The sequence below is a fragment of the Pleurodeles waltl genome, chromosome 12, assembly GCF_031143425.1.
Source record: "Pleurodeles waltl isolate 20211129_DDA chromosome 12, aPleWal1.hap1.20221129, whole genome shotgun sequence".
NCBI lineage: Eukaryota > Metazoa > Chordata > Amphibia > Caudata > Salamandridae > Pleurodeles > Pleurodeles waltl.
In genome coordinates this window covers 626,204,384-626,226,299 of record NC_090451.1, presented here as the reverse complement: position 1 = coordinate 626,226,299, position 21,916 = coordinate 626,204,384, and the positions used below count along the sequence as shown (strand labels likewise).

General features: G+C 46.1%; 1 protein-coding gene across 2 annotated transcripts in view; it reads left to right on the top strand.

Annotated features, from left to right (window-relative positions):
- The window catches only part of SEMA4A (semaphorin 4A), a 279,310-nt gene that overhangs the window by 68,608 nt on the left and 188,786 nt on the right, over positions 1–21,916 (top strand). The window contains exon 1 of one of the 2 annotated variants that reach the window (XM_069218011.1): positions 13,012–13,482. The exons of the other annotated variant lie outside the window; for it this stretch is intronic. The gene's annotated coding sequence lies outside the window, so the exon portion shown is untranslated. Of the gene's footprint in view, positions 1–13,011; positions 13,483–21,916 lie in introns of those variants that run through there. 2 annotated transcript variants of the gene reach the window in all.

Sequence of the window (21,916 nt, the reverse complement as noted above, 5' to 3'; positions counted from 1 at the left end):
CTCCTCCCTCCCTGTGACGTCTCCACTCACACTTGCATGCACAACATCATCAGCCACTACGTCCATCACCAACACACCCACCAGAACACTCCGCACACGTGCAGTCACCACCCCCACTGCCATTTACACATCCCCTGTGTCCTCTCCCAGTGTGTCTGTCACCCCCTCTTCCAAACCACACAAACGCAGGCAGCCACCCACCCAACAGCCATCCACCTCACGACAGCCTCCGTCACAAGCACCTGCACCCAAAGACACCACACTTGACTCTCCTACAACCACATCCTCTTCCTCTACTCCCATACCCACTGCACCTACCCTTCCCACTGCTCCTAAAAAGTTTTTCCTGTCCAAAATTAACCTCTTTCCATCACCTGACCCACCCCCTCCATCTCGTAAGAGTCCAATCAGCACCTCAGCCACCACAACCCCTGGACCTACAAGGTCCATAGTACAGGGATATTGGAGTCCACCACCTTCAAGGGCAGCAACATCGGCCAGCAGTAAAGGGACAGCCAGCCCACCCCCTGGGAAGAAAACCAAGAAAGGCAAGGCCCGGCGCGAGAGGCCAGAGACGGCAGCCTCCAAAGGCACTACCCTGGCACCGTCAGGAAGTGGGGTGCCACCTGGCACATCTACAAAGGGAGGCAAGGGCCACAGAGAATCACGGAAGGATGGCAAGGGCAGCATGGCTGGCAAGTCCGGCAGCAGGCGAGCTGCCCAGGAGGGCCCCACCAGCCCCATTCTGGGTGTGAAGGAGGACACCCACGGGCCCGTGACTCCAGCACAGGAGGGCCCCGCAAGCGAGAAGTCGGATGGCGAGTGAACTCCATGTATTGGCCGGATATGGTGCCCTGGAGACACATGTCAAGAACCGCTGAACAGGGCCCTTCAACACAAGCTCCGCTGAACAGGGCCCTTCAACACAAGCACCGCTGAACAGGGCCCTTCAACACAAGCACCGCTGAACAGGGCCCTTCAACACAAGCACCGCTGAACAGGGCCCTTCAACACAAGCACCGCTGAACAGGGCCCTTCAACACAAGCACCGCTGAACAGGGCCCTTCAACACAAGCACCGCTGAACAGGGCCCTTCAACACAAGCACCGCTGAACAGGGCCCTTCAACACAAGCACCGCTGAACAGGGCCCTTCAACACAAGCACCGCTGAACAGGGCCCTTCAACACAAGCACCGCTGAACAGGGCCCTTCAACACAAGCACCACTGAACAGGGCACCGCCGTCTCAAGAACCGCTGAACAGGGCCCTTCAAGACCAGCACTGCTGAACAGGGCCCTTCAAGACCAGCACTGCTGAACAGGGCCCTTCAAGACCAGCACCGCTGAACAGGGCCCTTCAAGACCAGCACCGCTGAACAGGGCCCTTCAAGACCAGCACCGCTGAACAGGGCCCTTCAAGACCAGCACCGCTGAACAGGGCCCTTCAAGACCAGCACCGCTGAACAGGGCCCTTCAAGACCAGCACCGCTGAACAGGGCCCTTCAAGACCAGCACCGCTGAACAGGGCCCTTCAAGACCAGCACCGCTGAACAGGGCCCTTCAAGACCAGCACCGCTGAACAGGGCCCTTCAAGACCAGCACCGCTGAACAGGGCCCTTCAAGACCAGCACCGCTGAACAGGGCCCTTCAAGACAAGCACCGCTGAACAGGGCCCTTCAAGACAAGCACCGCTGAACAGGGCCCTTCAAGACAAGCACCGCTCCGCTGGGCCCTTCGTCTGAAGCACCGCTCCGCTGGGCCCTTCGTCTGAAGCACCGCTCCGCTGGGCCCTTCGTCTGAAGCACCGCTCCGCTGGGCCCTTCGTCTGAAGCACCGCTCCGCTGGGCCCTTCGTCTGAAGCACCGCTCCGCTGGGCCCTTTGTCTGAAGCACCGCTCCGCTGGGCCCTTTGTCTGAAGCACCGCTCCGCTGGGCCCTTTGTCTCAAGCACCGCTCCGCTGGGCACCGCCGTCTCAAGCACCGCTCCGCTGGGCACCGCCGTCTCAAGCACCGCTCCGCTGGGCACCGCCGTCTCAAGCACCGCTCCGCTGGGCACCGCCGTCTCAAACACCGCTGCGCTGGGCCCTTCATCTCAAGCACCGCTGCGCTGGGCCCTTCATCTCAAGCACCGCTGCGCTGGGCCCTTCATCTCAAGCACCGCTGCGCTGGGCCCTTCATCTCAAGCACCGCTCCGCTGGGCCCTTCATCTCAAGCACCGCTCCGCTGGGCCCTTCATCTCAAGCACCGCTCCGCTGGGCACCACCGTCTCAAGCACTGCTGAACTGGGCCCTTCATCTCAAGCACCGCTGGCCCATTGGCAGAAGGGGCAGGCCCGGATCTGTGTCGGGCAGGGCTGCACGATGCACTCTGGGCACCATGCCTCCTCCAGTACCAGTGGAGTCTGTAATCCACTTGAGAGACTGTGGCTTTGCACTCCCCAGGATGGCACAGTGGGCAAGCCACCCACTGTAGAGACTTGTGAGACTGTGGCTTTGCACTCCCCAGGATGGCACAGTGGGCAAGCCACTCACTGTAGAGACTTGTGAGACTTTGGCTTTGCACTCCCCAGGATGTAACAGTGGGCAAGCCACCCACTGTAGAGACTTGTGAGACTGTGGCTTTGCACTCCCCAGGATGGGACAGTGGACATGGAGGCCCCTTGTGGATCTGGCGTTGTGGACTCATGTGGCTGAGGTGCCTCCCCTTCCCTTCCCCCTGAGGTGCCTGTAGTTTTTCTATCTGATGCCCCTGCAGTGTTCTCTCCAATGGATTCGGGTCTCCTGTGTGGGCTTTGCCCATGTGTTGAGGCTATCGGCCCACGTACAATGACTGAAACCCAATTTGGACAGGACAATTTACATATGTGTATATAGTTATAGATGTTTGAATTTTTTTTTTACTTAGCCTTACAATATATTTGAATTTCATGATCATTTTATTTTGTCTTTGCATTCTTCCAGGGGGTTTAGGGGGTGTCACTCTGAGTTGTTGCTCTGCATTGATGTGTAGGTAGTTGTGGGTGAGGGTGGGTGTGTCGCGTATGTGTGTGCCCGTAATCTTTTCTCCTCCCCCCTCACCTGTGTCGTAGGTGCAGTACTCACCGTTGTCTTCTGCGCCGGCGTTCGTGCTCCTGGTAGAGGAGCAGGTAGACAATAGCTGGTAGGATGTGTAGTTCTGGTTCCATGCTGTCCAGATTCCTCGTGGAGTGTGTAGAGGTGAGCGTTTTCCCGTTCATAGTCTGTTTCCCCCGTGTTTTTATCGGTGGGGCTCCCGCCCCGGAAAAGGTGGCGGATTGGTGAGTTGTGATGGGGTGGGCGGTACATTGTCTCCCGCCTATCTGTTGGCGGTGACCGCCGCGCTGTTTGTTTGTCCCGCCGTGGCGGTCGGAGTGTTAAAGTGGCGGTCTGTGTTGGCGGTTTCCGCCAGGGTCAGAATTCCATTTTTTTTACCGCCTGCCTGTTGGCGGGTCGGCCGCCGCTTTAACACCGACCGCCAGGGTTGGAATGACCCCATAAGTCTGAAGTAAAATCTTCGACCAGGATGAACCTTATTGGTGTATCCAAATCACACTCCAGCATATCTCCAGTTGCCTATATTGGGTTTTTGTCTCCTTGGTATACTTTTATTTATAAATGTTGCTCTTTGTTCTAATGGATTTTAGGACTTTTATTGTTTTGCATTTTAATTATATTACTGTTTTGGTATGATAAAAACTTTACACCTTTCCCTAAGTTATGCCTGTCTGTTCCATGCCGTTGCTACCTGTGGGTTGAGCTCAGTTAATTCAGTGACTTTGTGGGTTCATCCTGACAAGGGTTGTGGGATTCTTTGAAGTGGGTAGTCACATATCGCTTGCACGCTCCTATGGCTGAGTTGATGTTTGTCATGGTGCCGTTCCGGTCCACGAGGCTCGCCGTGCTTTGAAACTTGATTCTGTAGCCACGTTCTGATGAGATTTCACTCTGGTCTGGTCCCAGAGGATCTGGAATGAAGCTGGCAGGACTGCGCCGCTGCGTGAAATCTTGTGCAGGCGACAGGTCGGGTGCTAGCTATAGAACCACTTCCCCATGGCCTACATGTTTATTATAAAAGTATTTCGCTGGCCACATTTTTATTTTTAATTCATACTGCCCCTTGCTCTGTGTGACCCAGAGTAGAGGCATCACAGGCCAGTGCAGAATTTCTTACAAGCAATGAGCGTCAAGATATCTAAAGGAGTTTCAGCCATTCCTTGCCCATACCTTGTCTTTGCGTTAGGCCTGCTGTTTTCACTGAAAGTTGAATAGATAGGAGAATAAACTTATTTCAGTGAATCTAATGTGAATGGAGTATAAGATGTTCATGTTTTAACTACAAGAATCTGACACTTGTAAAAGAGACCCCTCTGTCATTGGAAAGCCATTACATCAATAATGGCATGCAAACCGTCTTCCTGGCAGTCAAATGTAGTCATGTTTCATATTTGTGTGTATACATGACATTACTGTAGGAGGCTGGACTGGCTTGTAGTGAGTACCAAGGGGTACTTGCACCTTGCACCAGGCCCAGTTATCCCTTATTAGTGTATAGGGTGTCTAGCAGCTTAGGCTGATAGATAATGGTAGCTTAGCAGAGCAGCTTAGGCTGAACTAGGAGACGTGTGAAGCTACTACAGTACCACTTAGTGTCATATGCACAATATCATAAGAAAACACAATACACAGTTATACTAAAAATAAAGGTACTTTATTTTTATGACAATATGCCAAAGTATCTTAGAGTGTACCCTCAGTGAGAGGATAGGAAATATACACAAGATATATATACACAATAGCAAAAATATGCAGTATAGTCTTAGAAAACAGTGCAAACAATGTATAGTTACAATAGGATGCAATGGGGAAACATAGGGATAGGGGCAACACAAACCATATACTCCAAAAGTGGAATGCGAACCACGAATGGACCCCAAACCTATGTGACCTTGTAGAGAGTCGCTGGGACTATTAGAAAATAGTGAGAGTTAGAAAAATAACCCTCCCCAAGACCCTGAAAAGTGAGTGCAAAGTGCACTAAAGTTCCCCTAAGGACAAAAGAGTCGTGTTAGAGGAATAATGCAGGAAAGACACAAACCAGCAATGCAACAACTGTGGATTTCCAATCTAGGGTACCTGTGGAACAAGGGGACCAAGTCCAAAAGTCACAAGCAAGTCGGAGATGGGCAGATGCCCAGGAAATGCCAACTGCGGGTGCAAAGAAGCTTCGACTGGACAGAAGAAGCTGAGGTTTCTGCAGGAACGAAAAGGGCTAGAGACTTCCCCTTTGGTGGACGGATCCCTCTCGCTTTGGAGAGTCGTGCAGAAGTGTTTTCCCGCCGGAAAGATGCCAACAAGCCTTGCTACACGCAAATCGTGCGTTTGGCGTTTTTGGACGCTGCTGGGGCCCAGGAGGGACCAGGAGGTCGCAAATTGGACCTGCAGAGAGAGGGGACGTCGAGCAAGACAAAGAGCTCTCACTGAAGCAGGTAGCACCCGGAGAAGTGCCAGAAACAGGCACTACGAGGATGCGTGAAACGGTGCTCGCCGAAGTTGCACAAAGGAGTCCCACGTCGCCGGAGACCAACTTAGAAAGTCGTGCAATGCAGGTTAGAGTGCCGTGGACCCAGGCTTGGCTGTGCACGAAGGATTTCCGCCGGAAGTGCACAGGGGCCGGAGTAGCTGCAAAGTCGCGGTTCCCAGCAATGCAGCCCAGCGAGGTGAGGCAAGGACTTACCTCCACCAAACTTGGGCTGAAGAGTCACTGGACTGTGGGGGTGACTTGGACAGCGTCGCTGGATTCGAGGGACCTCGCTCGTCGTGCTGAGAGGAGACCCAAGGGACCGGTAATGCAGCTTTTTGGTGCCTGCGGTTGCAGGGGGAAGATTCCGTCGACCCACAGGAGATTTCTTCAGAGCTTCTGGTGCAGAGAGGAGGCAGACTACCCCCACAGCATGCACAAACAGGAAAACAGTCGAGAAGGCGGCAGGATCAGCGTTACAGAGTTGCAGTAGTCGTCTTTGCTACTATGTTGCAGGTTTGCAGGCTTCCAGCGCGGTCAGCGGTCGATTCCTTATCAGAAGGTGAAGAGGGAGATGCAGAGGAACTCGGATGAGCTCTTGCATTCGTTATCTGAAGTTTCCCCAGAGACAGAGACCCTAAATAGCCAGAAAAGAGGGTTTGGCTACCTAGGAGAGAGGAAAGGCTACTAACACCTGAAGGAGCCTATCACAAGGAGTCTCTGACGTCACCTGGTGGCACTGGCCACTCAGAGCAGTCCAGTGTGCCAGCAGCACCTCTGTTTCCAAGATGGCAGAGGTCTGGAGCACACTGGAGGAGCTCTGGACACCTCCCAGGGGAGGTGCAGGTCAGGGGAGTGGTCACTCCCCTTTCCTTTGTCCAGTTTCGCGCCAGAGCAGGGGCTAAGGGGTCCCTGAACCGGTGTAGACTGGCTTATGCAGAATTGGGCACATCTGTGCCCAACAAAGCATTTCCAGAGGCTGGGGGAGGCTACTCCTCCCCTGCCTTCACACCATTTTCCAAAGGGAGAGGGTGTCACACCCTCTCTCAGAGGAAGTTCTTTGTTCTGCCATCCTGGGCCAGGCCTGGCTGGACCCCAGGAGGGCAGCTGCCTGTCAGAGGGGTTGGCAGCAGCAGCAGCTGCAGTGAAACCCCAGGAAGGGCAGTCTGGCAGTACCAGGGTCTGTGCTACAGACCACTGGGATCATGGAATTGTACCAACAATGCCAGGATGGCATAGAGGGGGCAATTCCATGATCATAGACATGTTACATGGCCATATTCGGAGTTACCATGGTGAAGCTACATATAGGTAGTGACCTATATGTAGTGCACGCGTGTAATGGTGTCCCCGCACTCACAAAGTTCAGTGAATTGGCTCTGAACAATGTGGGGGCACCTTGGCTAGTGCCAGGGTGCCCTCACACTAAGTAACTTTGCACCTAACCTTTACCAGGTAAAGGTTAGACATATAGGTGACTTATAAGTTACTTAAGTGTAGTGTAAAATGGCTGTGAAATAACGTGGACGTTATTTCACTCAGGCTGCAGTGGCAGGCCTGTGTAAGAATTGTCAGAGCTCCCTATGGGTGGCAAAAGAAATGCTGCAGCCCATAGGGATCTCCTGGAACCCCAATACCCTGGGTACCTCAGTACCATATACTAGGGAATTATAAGGGTGTTCCAGTAAGCCAATGTAAATTGGTAAAATTGGTCACTAGCCTGTTAGTGACAATTTAGAAAGAAATGAGAGAGCATAACCACTGAGGTTCTGATTAGCAGAGCCTCAGTGAGACAGTTAGTCACTACACAGGTAACACATTCAGGCACACTTATGAGCACTGGGGCCCTGGGTTACCAGGGTCCCAGTGACACATACAACTAAAACAACATATATACAGTGAAAAATGGGGGTAACATGCCAGGCAAGATGGTACTTTCCTACAATTACTACAGTCAATAACATAGCAAAATAAATTACAGTTACGGTATACATCAATGCGACAGAGTGTCTCTGTTGTCATTATTCTACTTCATTTACCTGAAAGGTACGCGTGAACTCGTGGACAATAAACAGGTGTCACCCAATGAGGTCTCCGTTATCACCATAGTGTACCTGTTTACATGTAATGGAAATATACAAATACATGTTAGCTTATAATTGTCATTTATTGTGAGTTGCACAACACAGAAATTGACTTGTAAACAGAATCACAGAATTTTTTTTCAGTGCATCCACTGTTTATCCATCTATTTGTAAGCCAGTAAATATATGTGTGTGTGTGTGTGTGTGTGTGTGTATATATATATATATATATATATATATATATATATATATATTGGCATGGGTTACCCATTCTCTTATACTTCTAAGCACGTATTACTTTTTTTCCTTTTTGCATGTTTTCCACACATGCAATCTGGAGTGTGCCACTATATATGAGTAATATAGACACCAAGCTGGCTTCACACTGACTATTAATCATCTATTAAAGATTGACATGTTAAACTTGGTCTTCTGTTGTTTTTTTTACACGTACCATACCATATCAATATCTACAAAAATGACACCCATTTGAGATAATAATAGAAAGATTACACCTTATAGGACAGTATTTTTTATAAATATTGAAACACAATATTTCTGCCAGGCAGTAGTCTTACTTACAACCTGCACCGTTCTAGGGATGATATTGTGAATTTCTGTAGAACATATAGAGACATGAAATATATGTACACAAAGAACATTTGAATATAAACAAATATGCCTGTACATTTGAGTGATCCATTTAGAGTATATTTTGAAAACTGCCTTTATGAATATAACTTTTTAAAAGAAAACCTTGGCCTGTTAAGGGGGTTGTTGCACACTGCATGCACACACTCTTTTTGTTTACAAGGAATAGCATAATAAGAAGGTAAAGAGGTCCTCTGGAGCAATTGCTTTTCCTTTACTGCAGCATAACCTGGTTCATGGATGGAATAAGGGTAAGTCCTGGGGTGGTGCTCTAGTTAGCTATGTTCATGTTAGACTTCTGGTTAAACATTAATGCTCACTGCATTGTAAGCATCTTAAGTAAGAATCTCAAAAGTTTGAAAGGTTTTGTCTCGCAAACTACCCATAATTCTAGTGAATACTATGACTAAATCAGTAGTTTATGCATGTGGGATTTCACATTACAGTTGTGATGCTCACAGCTTTCAATTTGTTTCTTGAAAGATTGCCAATATAATCCAGTTTCAAAGTCGGAAAGAAAACAGTTTTTTAAGTATACTCACAGGAAAACCGCACTTCCCATTCTCAGGGCCAACAAGTACTCTCGAGGAAATGGTGCAGTTTGTGTGAAAAAAAGAAGTAAACAAGGGCGTAGATCCAGGGAATGCACGAAACCCCTCACACAATGAATAGGCCAAAAATTGGGATCTACTGCAGACTTTGCGAGCATAATAAAAACTTGCACAGGCTATCTTTCAATTGGAGAGCTCTATATGCAGGGCTTTAATTCGGGTGGTCCCTGCGGGTCTCAAACCCATTAGTAATTAAAAACAAACATTGACACGGTCCCTATTCGGCACTATATTATTGTCCTTAACTTCACTGGCAACTAACTCTGATCAATTTCTGAAAAATATACGTAAAAAAAGTTACATTAATTCTTGTCAACGATTTTCTTCCTATTCATATTTCACATGTTTTACTTAATCTTGTACCAAATACTGGTTGGATGGCAGACTACAGAATCATACAAAATTTGAGTATGTGTGTCCAAGCCACACCCTTAATTAAATAGGTCACACACCTATTAGAGACCCTCACTTTCTGCATCCCACTAAAAGCCCTCTCTGTTTCTATCCACTTTTGTGCTGGAATTGGAAATATGGTTCCAATCACTTCCATTGCAGATAGGACTGCCAGGATTGGCCTGGGTCAGCACCAGAATGTGTAAGAGCATAGAAACACTGAATTAAAAGCTTCACAGCCTGCATTGCCACCTCTTTCTGTGTTTTGATCACCGACAAGCATCAGTACTCTGAAGAGTCTATTGAACAGCACAAGAGATATGTAAATAGAGCATCCAACATATCCAATAACTACATAGGGTTTCACAACAAACAGGTCCAAATTGATTCAATGTGAGGTGTGAGTAGCTTATGCTGCCTTTTAAGGTCGAGCATAGCAGCGCACAAGTGCTGGTTTTTCGACGGGTTGTAATCTATTCTGTGGGCTTTAACCACATCCATCTCATGCCCATCACTTTAATTTGTTCCTGGGCTCGCCTTTCAAAAATTCCTTGATGTTGTTGGCAAATGTTTTATGCTTGTCCCGCCTTGAAGCTGTTTTGCTATGCCTTGCAGACGGACCCCGTTACATGGATTAATGCACCATCGGCCATATATTTTAGTGTGGGCACACTCCTTTTTTATTTTGTCTCTCCCCTTCCCGCTCAATGGCGCCCATGGCGCTTTGAAGTTTCATACAGCCAAACTCGATCGAAGGTATTGCAGCACTTTTCATGACTACCAGTAACATCACATTGTTCACACTGTTACAGAATCTGAGTCATTTGAATTTTGTAGGCCCCTCTATTACACACCTGAAGTTTTTGACTCCCCGTCGGCCCCAATCTCCACCAACTCACTGCTCGCTTGACTCCATTTCCGTGTGCTGTAATGTGCTCCCCGTTTGCACACTGTCCTTGTCATCTTGGGTTCAGATATACTCTTGCTCACAGAGACCAGGCACATCGCATGCACGCTCCTATGACAGAATTAATGATTGCCACAGTGCCATTGTCGTCCACAAGGCTCGCCGTGTTTTGAAACTTGATTCTGCAGCCATGTTCTGATGAGATTTCACTCTGGTCTGGTCGCAGAGGATCTGGAATGAAGCTGGCAGGACTGCGCCGCTGCGTGAAATCTTGTGCAGGAGACAGATGTGGTGCTCGCTGTAGAATCATTTCCCGATAGCCTACATGTTTACTATAAAAGTATTTCACTGGCTCCGTTGTTACTGTTAACTCCTACTGCCCCTTGCTCTGTGTGACCCGGAGAAGATCATCTGCACTGGCCTCTGGTGCCTGTAGTGGCCACCACTTTGTGGATGTTACAGATATATTTTATGCACTGTGGTATTTCATTATTGCTGTTTGGCCAGTGTCCATACTAGTACTGTTGGTACTCGTCAGGGCGGGGATGCCCAAATAATGATTTTATACTGCAAGAAGTGTGTATGAAAGCAAAAAATAAACTATTGTATTGTGAAGCTGGCTTGCTGCAACTCCACTGGTCCATGCTACTAGTGTCGGCAGGGCCGGCTTTAGGGCAGAGCAAGCGGTGTGGCCGCACTGGGTGCTGACTTGGATTGCGGGGCGCTGACCCCAGGCGGAGGTGCTGTGTTTAGCAATGACTTACGTGCAATTTAAAAGCACCTGCTGAAAAGTTCCTTGTGCATCCAGCCTTCAGGAAACAATTAAAATGTCAAGATGACTCTTGTGAATAATGTTCCAGCTAGGGAGAGAGATATGAGTTTTGCCTGGTGGCAGCTTTGACTCGCCATAAAGTAGCATTGAGGATTAATATGTCTGCTGCAAAGAACGAACCATATTTTATTTATGTATGACAGATGACTCGATTAGTAAAGCTAGCATTTACCAGCGTTTTGAAACAAATGAATGTATGTGAAAGGGGGGCTATGGAGAGATGAGGGGCACATTTGCCTGGTGGTAGTGAGTGAATCTGAGAAGGTGATCATATGGTGAGGGGGGCACTAAAAAAGACTGTTAAACAGGGTGCCACCCGCGCTAAAGCCGGCCCGGAGTGTGAGGACTATTTTCTGTGACTGCAAACCAAACAAGCATTTACAATGCAACGGGTCTCGCGTTTGCTCATGTTAGAGCTGATCGCGTTGAAAACTCCTAACCCGACTTTTCACCTATCAGGCAAAAGTGCATTTATATACACAACCCGAAAAAGTGAAATTACCTATGTAAAGTGCTCGACTTCTGCCAAGCGAGATCACGCTCATAAATTAGAGAAAAAGAAGTCCACGAGCCCGATGGAAAACAGCGAGCCTCGCATGTTTTCTGTACTTGCTCGCTGCGCCCGAGGAGGGCTAGCCACCGGAAAAGGCATGACGTATGCTTGCCTTCGACTAATGAAAGCAAGCAGATTTTATTAGGCAAGCCCACGAACCAATAAAAAACACTGACGTGAAGTTGACAGGGCTCCGAGCCCTTTTCTAAATACAAAAGCGTCTCGCTGCGATACGCATGCGCGAGCGCATGCAACGCAGGCTCGACCCTAACGCAGCACTGGTGACTGTTCTTTTGTCACCCTGGTCATTAGCATGGGCCAGTTTTGTGGGTGAAGCCAGGGTAGGACTGATTATTTAGTGAGACTTTGCTATGCGCCTTTGACCATGGCCCTGCTCTTTCTGGGTTACGTGGCAGGAAAGGACCCAATTATGAGGCAGGGTTGACCAATTTATGTGACAAGAAAAATCCAATTAGGCATTTATAACTTCAATAGCTCTAACTCTTGCAAATGTGAGACCTATTGCATTGCAAATGTTTGTTTTTGTTGCAACTTGATTCTCGTAGTCTTTAATTCATAAATTAAGATGTTGAACTGTGAAATGGCTGGTTGTAGTCTGGAATATCGAGTGTGGACTATTGTGGTTCCTAATGTCGCTGGCAAAATATCAAGGCCAAAAATATTGAAAGGTAGGTGCAATTAGGGAACTTTAGATTTACCATTCTTAACTCCCCATCTGTGTACCTTGATGATATATTTATGGTCAAGACACATTTAGGTAGAGTTAGGCATGTATAAGTAGAGTTAGATTTTGAAAATCTATACATGCGTTCCTGGCAATATTTTGTCATCTGTATGAAGATAAGATATAACGATATTCCCTACTCAATATGCAGGACCCACGCCAGATGGGTCTGTGAGTACCTGCTGCTGTGGCTGTGATCTATGGTCATGAGTTAAGTCCTGCTTTTTGCATTTCATCTTTCTGAGGTGGATAAATTGAGGACCATTACATTGGATAATAATGATAGTTATTTTCAGTGCTTAGAAGTGACTAGCATTTGGCTTGAAGCGCTGTATTAAAAACTTTGTCAGAATATGTATTACCAGGTTGGAAAGGCAAAACGAAAGTGGGTGATCTATGTCCAGATGAGTTGTAAATCCCCTGTGGATTTACATACGCGTAGTTAGAAGGGTCTCCGCGTTTCTTTGGGTGGCCTGTGCAGTGTTGTGGTTACCAATAGCGTAAGCATGCCAAGGGCCCTGTTGCAAGCAAGGTACGCATCCCTTTGCTGTTGAAGTAGTAAAATACATCAATTATCAGGATTCAATGGGCCCTTCAGGGCTCTGAGCCACGGTGCTGCTGTACCTGCTGCACCAGTGGTAGCTACGCCCCCAGACTGTTCACCATACTCTGCGATGTCTCTTTCCCTGCGGGTGCGTTGATGGGTATTTAAACATCACCTGCGTGAGTGCGCGCGTACGCGCATCCGCCCGGGGCTGTTTCCTGAATAGCCAACACAGGCTAAATGAGCAGCGTGAACATCTGGACGCAGGGGCTCGCGAGCAGTGGCGGCTCTCGCATCCCCGGCGCTGTCACTGGATGATTAATGTCTGGAGGTAAGAAGCTGTAACCACGGCAACGCAGGGATGGTCTCAGAGAAGCCGCTTCAGATACGTATCTTCCAAGCTGGGAGGGTTTCTCACCTCTGAAACAGCGGGGCCAAACCCATCGGAGACACTCGCGGCGTATTTCAGGGGTGTTACATCCTTCGGCGGCGGTGAGGCTATAGATTTTGGACTCAAGGATTTTAAAATCGGGTGCCAGAGACGGAGTGTTGTTCGGCTGGTGGAGAAGGTGTGAGCGCGAGAGGGAGGCGCATAGTAAAATATCCCGGACTCCGGCGAAAGCTTCCAGGTAACGAATGTGAGGAATTTAAGGGGGCGTGCGAGGAAATTCCTGTTCATTTTCACAGCCTTTTAGGGCTTTGACAAGACATAGGAAAGCGCTACAAAATGTGTGTGCAGACGCCGGCGTTTATTACATAATACATACTTTTTCGTCAAATATTCGTTGTGCTTTTTCACTCTTTGGTAGACGGTTATCTTTGTGTTACTTACTGGCACCATACTATATCGCCCGAAGCCCTGGGAATCCAATTCGTGCTCAATAATTCATACATCTGGGCGTAGTAATCCACCGTTTTAGCCGTTCTGTGCAGGCAGAGCTCTTGTATATTTTTCAAATACCTAATATAGCCTGTAACAATAGCATTTTGTGTAAATAGTCACTTGAAAGCATATCTTCAAAGAGGAGACAGCGCCATGCTTTGGCTACCTTTGGGCGTACACAAATGTATAGACCAGCCGTGTCCAGTTCGTATCCAGGAGGCTGATCCATTCCAGATGTTCAAGATTTCAGCATAAAATACATTAACGTGCAATGGATAGAAAATAATTCCTTTTACATATTCTGTGGTTAGACTAAAAATCTGGTGCGGATCCAGATCTCCGGGACCTACATTGGCCACACCTGGAGCAGACTTTTTATTTGGAATTTCCAGTGTGTCGTTCCTGCGGTATACCCCTACTATACATTATGCTATATATATATATATCACATGATAATTATATCTCATCAGATCCATCTCCTACGTAAGTGCAATAGGTGAAAACAATATGCAACGTGGTAGGTAGACATTGTAAATGTTAGAAATAATAGTGTATTTTCCACTATGCTGCAGTGGTAGATGATATGCTCTATGTAATATAATTGACCTCTATATAGCATAAAGCAGCCAGTTAGTGTATGAATGAAGATTGCCTGTAGAATGTCATTTGAGTTCCATTTTGGGTTTACGCGTTTTTGGATAAATGTTTCTGTTGCCGTGGATACGCTATGTATTTCTCTGGTGATCATGATATATTGCATTGACATGCCAACAGATAAAATCAATGGAGTGATTAGCAAACTCTTTCTTATGTGTGAACTTGAACATGTATGTGGAACTTCTCAAAAACTGTTTTTTATGTTATGTGCATTTGGGTAATCTATAATGTGCTATTGACGTGGCATCACAGCACTGGTAGTAGCCTGGGTTTGTCTTTCCAACCAGCTCCACGGTTTCCATCTCACACCACAGTCCGTCTGGGCCAGTAGAGATGATTATCAGTGAATTTGTCTTCTGTTAGGTGAATATGTGATGAGCTGTGGAAGAACGTTGATGGGTGACGTTGGAGGGTTGCACCCAGTTGCTCATGAATCTCCTGGGATGGTATGCACGCAACTGGTGGTAGTACTGGTTGTACAAATGGCCATTTAATGACACATTTGGACAGTGTTGGAGGTATGTTATGAGTTCTATTTTTAGGTGTTCTGTTGTAAGTATATACATTGTGGACCCTGCTTCAGAGTGCTGTTGTGAGCACATTGATAGACAATTATGGGGAATATCTGTTTGTGCAGCGTCGGATTGGGAAGTTGGATGATGGGCCAGTGCCTGGGTGACCTGTGGGCCAATTTCTTTAGGGCCTGCGCTCCATTCCTCCCCTGCCAGGCCTTCGTACTGAGGCTATGGTGGCAAGTGGAGGGAGGGTGTCTTGAGAATAGACCTCGCTGGGGGGCGGGGCAAGTGTTTTTCTGTCTGTTGGGCCATCTTCGCTTCATCCGGGCCAGGCTGAGGGCCATTCTCACTTGGAATCCCTTTTGGTTAACTGTCCCAGAAGCACGGTCTTTTCCATGACCCCTCCCCCACTACCCAATCCTATTCAGCCCATTATGAGCTAGGGAGGATGGGAATATGCAGGGTCCTTGCTGAGGGGCCAGGTAATTTTGGGGCTGCTGGGCCACCTTCGCCTCAGCCCCCATTAAGCAGTAGCAGCTGTGTGCTTCTCTGGACCTCTTTCCAACCAGGCCATCGCCCTGAGACTATGCTGGGCTGGGGAGGGGTTGAGCAAGGTAAACGGCCTCTGCTTCAAGGGGTCCAGGTATTGTCATCTTGGCCCCAATATATTCATGCCTTGGTGGAGGGGCTTGTGTGTATTTGGAAAGGCCACGCTTTGAGGCCATATTACCCCGAGGAAAACAGTACAGAGGATGCGGCCCTAGGCCCAAAGCTGGCAACATTGGATCTGGGGAGCTAGGTTTGGGTCCCAGCCTCGGCGAAACATCCTGTGATTCTGGGCAAATCCTTCATCCTTCCACGGTCTCTGGTAAAAATCAATTTGTTCTTGGGTGGTGTAACTAGTATTCATGTAAATCGCTCCAAACTCAATGGGTCGAGTTCACCTTTTATAAAACTGTTTAAAAAATGACCATCTGTTTATGTTTTAAGATTCTGTAAAGGGCCGCACTGCAATTAAAGGGGACCTTTTTATAAAAACATCTATATTGTTTTTTAGCACTCTTTTCTGCTTTGTTTATTTTATCTATCAGTCAGGGATCAATAAGGCACCTTTAAAACACGTTTTAAAGTGCTTTCACCTAACGATCAATAATACCGGCTTTGGGTGATTTAAAAACAGGCCAGGTGGCAACCCTAGCTAGATGAGGTGTTGTGGTCCATGAGGCATTTTATTTGACCTCACACGCCCAGCAAAAATGCAGTGCTTCCAGTTTTCACCAATGTTACTGGTTCTATAGGCTTTCAAATGCTTAAGTACCAAATATCTCTCTAAAAATGGGTCCAATGAGGCAAACCAAATGGTGTTTCAGGAAAGGGTAGAAATGTGAGCCACTTTTCTGGAGTGCCCAGACCGAATTGTGATCCTGGTGCTGTGTTTGCTGTTTTGTCTACTATGTACCATGCAGATGATGTGTCTTTGATGTGTGATTGGGGTCAAGGACATTGTATGAGATGTTTCCAAAAGTCAATCTTCTTGGAAACCTTTCAGTGACAAAACGTCCATGATATGCAATTAAAAAAAGGGAGAAACAACTATCCAGTGCAGTGGGAAAAATGTCATTCATAGGAGCAACTGCATTTTATATGCTCCCCACGCTTGAAACCCTTCACTTTGTAATATGATCATTGAAGAAACGTTTACGTTTAAACAGTGGTCACGACAAATTCCCTATTTTTCGTCATCCGTTTTTCCAAGCTGAATAACAGAATGTTAGTGAACAATGTCACTATAAATATGACTTTTCGAGGTAAGGGTGCGTATGTCTCAAACTTGCTCAACAAAAACAGGAATATTTCACTCTATTTGGGATGTGTTTGTGGGATGTAGTTGGCCTGGTTTGAAAGTAAGGGCATCCCAAATGATGATGTTTACATTCGCACTTAATGAGCCAAATTGTGTTTGTTTTTAACATCTGTTCAAATTTATATATCAGGAAGTAAATCCCTTGCAGCTAGTAACATAGAGATTAACCCTCTGCTAGAGAAGGTGGGTAAAAATGGAAGAGCAAACCATTTTCAAGTCCACATAGCCAGTTCTGGCCAATGCTCCACTGGAGTGCCACAGTGAAATATGTTTGTGTCTTGACTGTCATCAGAGTGTGTGGGGGGACTTTTATACAGGCTTGAACCAAATGCCAATGGAGCTCCAGTGACTCTCCAACACAGCCACTTGTCTCGGGATAAAGGGCTGACACCCTATGCATCCACCATCCAAACTTAGACCATCTATATTCTACAAGGCATTACTACCCAATTTTGAAAATGGGTGTGGTCATCAGTGATTTGGTTTGATATGATTTGAATTGTTTTTTCCATTAAGTGCACTGTGACACATGGAATGGGCATCCTGGCTCTGAATGAAACACTAAAGTGGAATGAAGGGATGGCGACTAAGTGCATTTTGAGCAGTTTGGGAAAAGCAGGAGAATGGAGATGAGTCTAATTTTGGAAGGTAGAGAGTTCCAGACCCTGGCAGTCATGAATGAAAGTGCCTGGCTACCCTGCGGAGCAGAGATGTACTGGGGAAGGCAAGCAAATTGGCTTGAAAACTGCATTTGGGTCCTGTGGGGATATACTGCATGGAATGGTCCTGCGTGTAGGGTGCCACTGGATTTTAGGTAGTTCTATTACAACGGACGAGCTTGTCCCCTATTCCTAAAAAAAAAAAAAAAAAAAAAAAAAAAGATTTGGCCCACTGAAGTGCAAAAGATTGATACGCGAGGCCCTAAAACTCATTCTAAGAATGGAGTGAGATTGTGTTAAAGGCGAGTGGGAGGCAGAAAAGCATATTACTCGAATTTCGCAAACTCCTAATAATTATGCGATTGCTAGAAATTCTTCCTCAATGTGAAGGGCATGGAAAGCACATGTGGAGCCATTACGCCACATTATTCTATGGGAAATAAGTATTTAATTTCTGCAGGCGTTTGTGTAGATAGTGCAAAAGGGATTGTCTTCCTGCCAAATAATTTAAATGTTGAATAATGAAGCATTGTTATGGAAATCCCTACAGAGGAGCCAGCGTGGAAAGAGCTTTGGAGTTCAGTCTTCATTAGGAGAAGGTGAGAAGAGGGATTTTAAGTGCTTGGCAGCTCATATTCACTCAACAAACGAAACTGCACTCAGGCAACAGCGTGAGGGCAAAAAATAAAGACAAAAGGAAATCCAAAATGGAGATTTAAGTAAAAGGAAATGCAAGGTGTTAGGGATCAGGTGAAAGAGATGTACTGGAAACGGAGTGGAGGGAAAGACCCGGTAGACGGGTACAAAGGATCACCTCTGTGGAGAGGAGAGAGCGTGGATTTTGGAATGTGTTAGAGAAAGGGGAGAAGAAGTTGGAGGGGACAAGGGATAGAAGGAGAACATATTTATGTTCTTTGTAGCGCAGAGCAGCGCAGCAAGTCCGCTTGCTGCGATGCCCTGTGTCACAGGAGGGAAAAAGGGCAGGAGTGTGCCGTATATATATCCAATATGGCGAAATTCCTGTCCTTTTCCCCCTGTGCTGGTGCCTTTTGGCTGCCTAGAGTCAATGCAGGCACCCTTGCACCACGGTGCAAGGGTGCCTATGTGGCATGCAGGATGTTTTGTGTGCAGGAAGGGGCACCTTCCTGCACAACAACAATCCTGAGAGGCTTTTTCATCAGAATGCAGAATGCAGCACACATAGAGGAAAATACGAAGAGAAATAAAGATATTTCACCTTGTTACGCCTCACATGGTTAGGTGTAGGATTTCGACACTTTCAGAGGGTTTTACCATATTTGGTAATCCGGGAATGTATCAAAAACCATGGGAATTGCAGGTGCCTGGGAACACCCATACAACACCTTCCTGGGGCAGAGTAAGACAAAGCAGCAATTGTAAGCACTGCATTTCCTTACCCCATATTTTTGAAGCCATTCAAAGCAACGCAAAGTGGCTTTTAAAATATGACTTGGTGTTTTGTGCCACGCATGTAAGACGTTGCGAGGATGGCACAACCCGGTCATAAATATGCCCCTTAGTAGCCAACCATGATGTCGATTAACAAAAGTTTTCAGTGAAAGATTAGGTTCTGTAATGATATTCTAGAAAAACAAGAATCCTGTCCAAAGAGTTATTGAGATTCATGCACTGACACTGCCTTGGTTTCCAGGGACAAATCTTCTGGATCAAACCTGAATGAATTTTCCCCAGGAAAAGGTCCAGAGTTCCAGGATGCTATCAAAAATCAGGGCAGTAACAGCATTTTACTTATTTTATTCCACATTCAGAAGTAGACCTATAAGGAATAAGATGATGACCATTGTTAGTGTTAGTATTAATTCTTGAATGACTGACTGTTATGTACGGCCTGATTTAGAGTTGGGTGAATGGCAGATTGGATATACATATGCGATGGAGTAGCCTGTCCGCCAAACTCTAATTCAAACTCTTAATCAGTAACACTGTGTGCAGTATTACAGCACCTCAAATGCAACACAAGTTGTGAAGGAATCTTCAGAGATTACTTGGCAGGATCTGAAGTAATGCCCATTGGGTACTAGGCACTATGCAGACCACACTGGTGCCGATAAATTGTCTAGGTTTAAGGTTAAACATATAGTTTTGTTTTGGAATACAGGGAAAAGCTAAGTTAGTGCCAATCCTTTCTAGTCAGACATAAAATGAATAAAGATTTTCATTAGCTTGTTGACCTGTGTTTGACTAGGTGGACCACATGTCCAAATGTCAGCATAGATTCTAACTAAATGGGATTTCGTTTCCTCTAGGCACTCGTCAGACCCTTTATGGGATTGTGGTACCGACATTTCGCCCCGTATCCAGATTTTGTTTCCACTCAGGTGCACAACTTTTTGATTGCAAACTTAACTGGGGTTAAAGTCTTTGCAAAAAGTTTTATGTAGACGCTTCACTCGTGGCCAAAGTTATGAGTAGTCCATGAGGTTCTTCTTCTACGGCTTCACACGTTACTGGTGACGGTCAGGACTGGCTGAAGGGCATGGAGAAAAGTACATACTTGATCAGGTCAAGGTGGGGATGCTTAAGGTCTCACATTAAATTCAGTCTTTTCTGTGTCAACTCTTAAACCTAAATTTGAGTTGGCATTCCCTAACTAGTAGGACAAACTTGTATTTTCAGATCCACTAGGTCTTGCCCACATGTCATGACAGAATTTATGTTTACAATGTTGGCATCCTTTGTGAAGGACAAAGATAACATGCACAAATTGTCCCAGTCAATCAGATTTTGAGCTCATTTTTAAAATTCGGTTCAAAACCAGTTCAGAAACTCAACTGTCTACGTATCTCTGTTTTTATTTTGGGATATATTTGAAAACCTGCAGCGCTTATTTACACAAAAGCAAAAAAAGTCATCAGATTGGACTAATGCTTACATTTTGGTCCGATTATGGTATAACTTTGTCAATCGTTTGTTGCTTGAGAGATGGGAAAAAATGTATAAGAATTTTAATTGGAAACACAGATTGTCCCACATCCATTCCTACGATTTGCCTTTCTTGGCTATAATTTACAGAGGTTCAAAGATCAAAATCGGTAATGTCTCTGAAAAGTTTCATGCAGAAACGCCCAATCAGAGCAAAGTGATTAGTGATAAAAAAGCATTCCTATGGTTGTGGCCTTTGAACCATAGGTATGAAGTCGCCATCAGTGACTCTACACAAGGGGAAAGAAACTGTACTAGGGAATCAATTATACAACACATTAAAAATGTTGAAGTCGGGGATGACTCAAAAGGTCATATAATTTCATTACGAGTCAATCATCCAGAAGTGCATCAAACATATGTGTCCAGTGCACTTTGTGCATTGTAAAATGGCACGAGGGCTTGCAGATCTGGAGAACTGATCAAATGAAGGCTGACCAGACTTTCATGAATTCCGACATATGCAGCTGGGAGGGTGTGGCACTATCTGAGCTTAGCACAGAGTGCTTCCGGGTGAAGAGTGGAGTTAAAACTGAGTGAGTGACTGGAGGCAAGGCTTATGCAGGGGCGTTTAAAGAAGATGCTTAGTATTAAAGAGGTTTGTGGACGTATATATGAAAGACCAGAAATAAACTTAATGTCTTTTTCAGTACCATTGATGGCAGCATCATGACCTTGTGCTCGCCTATAAAGGCTGTGTAGATGTGTAAAGAAACATACACTTATTTAATCTGAAACCTTCTTTTAAATCAGAGGTCTCCAAACTTTGTAATGCCGCGCCCCCCCAATTGAAAAATAAAAATCATTGGGCCCCCCTCAGAATTTTTCACAATTATTTTATAAACATGGCAGGGTTTAAATATGTCTAAACCTATTTAAACATTGCAGTTAAGTACTGTTACCTTTTTTAAAAACTTCAATAACATGCTTCTGCTTAAAACAAAGGCCTGTTATCTGTATAATATTTATTTTGGCCGGAGTCTGGGGCCCCCCCGGGATCACTTCAGGCCCCCCTAGGGGGGCCCGCCCCCCAGTTTGAAGACCTCTGACTTAAATGATCCTTTTCATTGCCATCAATAACCTTAAACTCCAACTCATCATTTTCGGGTAGCTATGCAACCACAGCACCCCCTATTGACATGCTGGCACATGGTTGATTGACACTAACTTGAAACGGTTCCTATATAATTGTTTCTTTTGGTTGTAAGATGTTATATGATGAAAGCGTTCGACATTGAGGACATGATTGGTCGTTTCATCCTCCATGTGAGCCAATCAGTAATAGCACTTTGAGTACGTCATCAAGCCGCTTGGAGCTCGAAAATGGGTATCATATGCACTCATTATTGAAGTCACTACTGTGATTGCGAATAGTGTATGTTGTTTGTATGCTTGTAAATATGTTTTTGTTGGGTAGAGTGTGTGGCAGTGGTGGGAGTTAAGGTTGAGTGAGTCGGCTGGGACGGTGGTATTAAAATATACCTTAACTTGTTCATTTTATATATTTTTAAGTTTTGTACA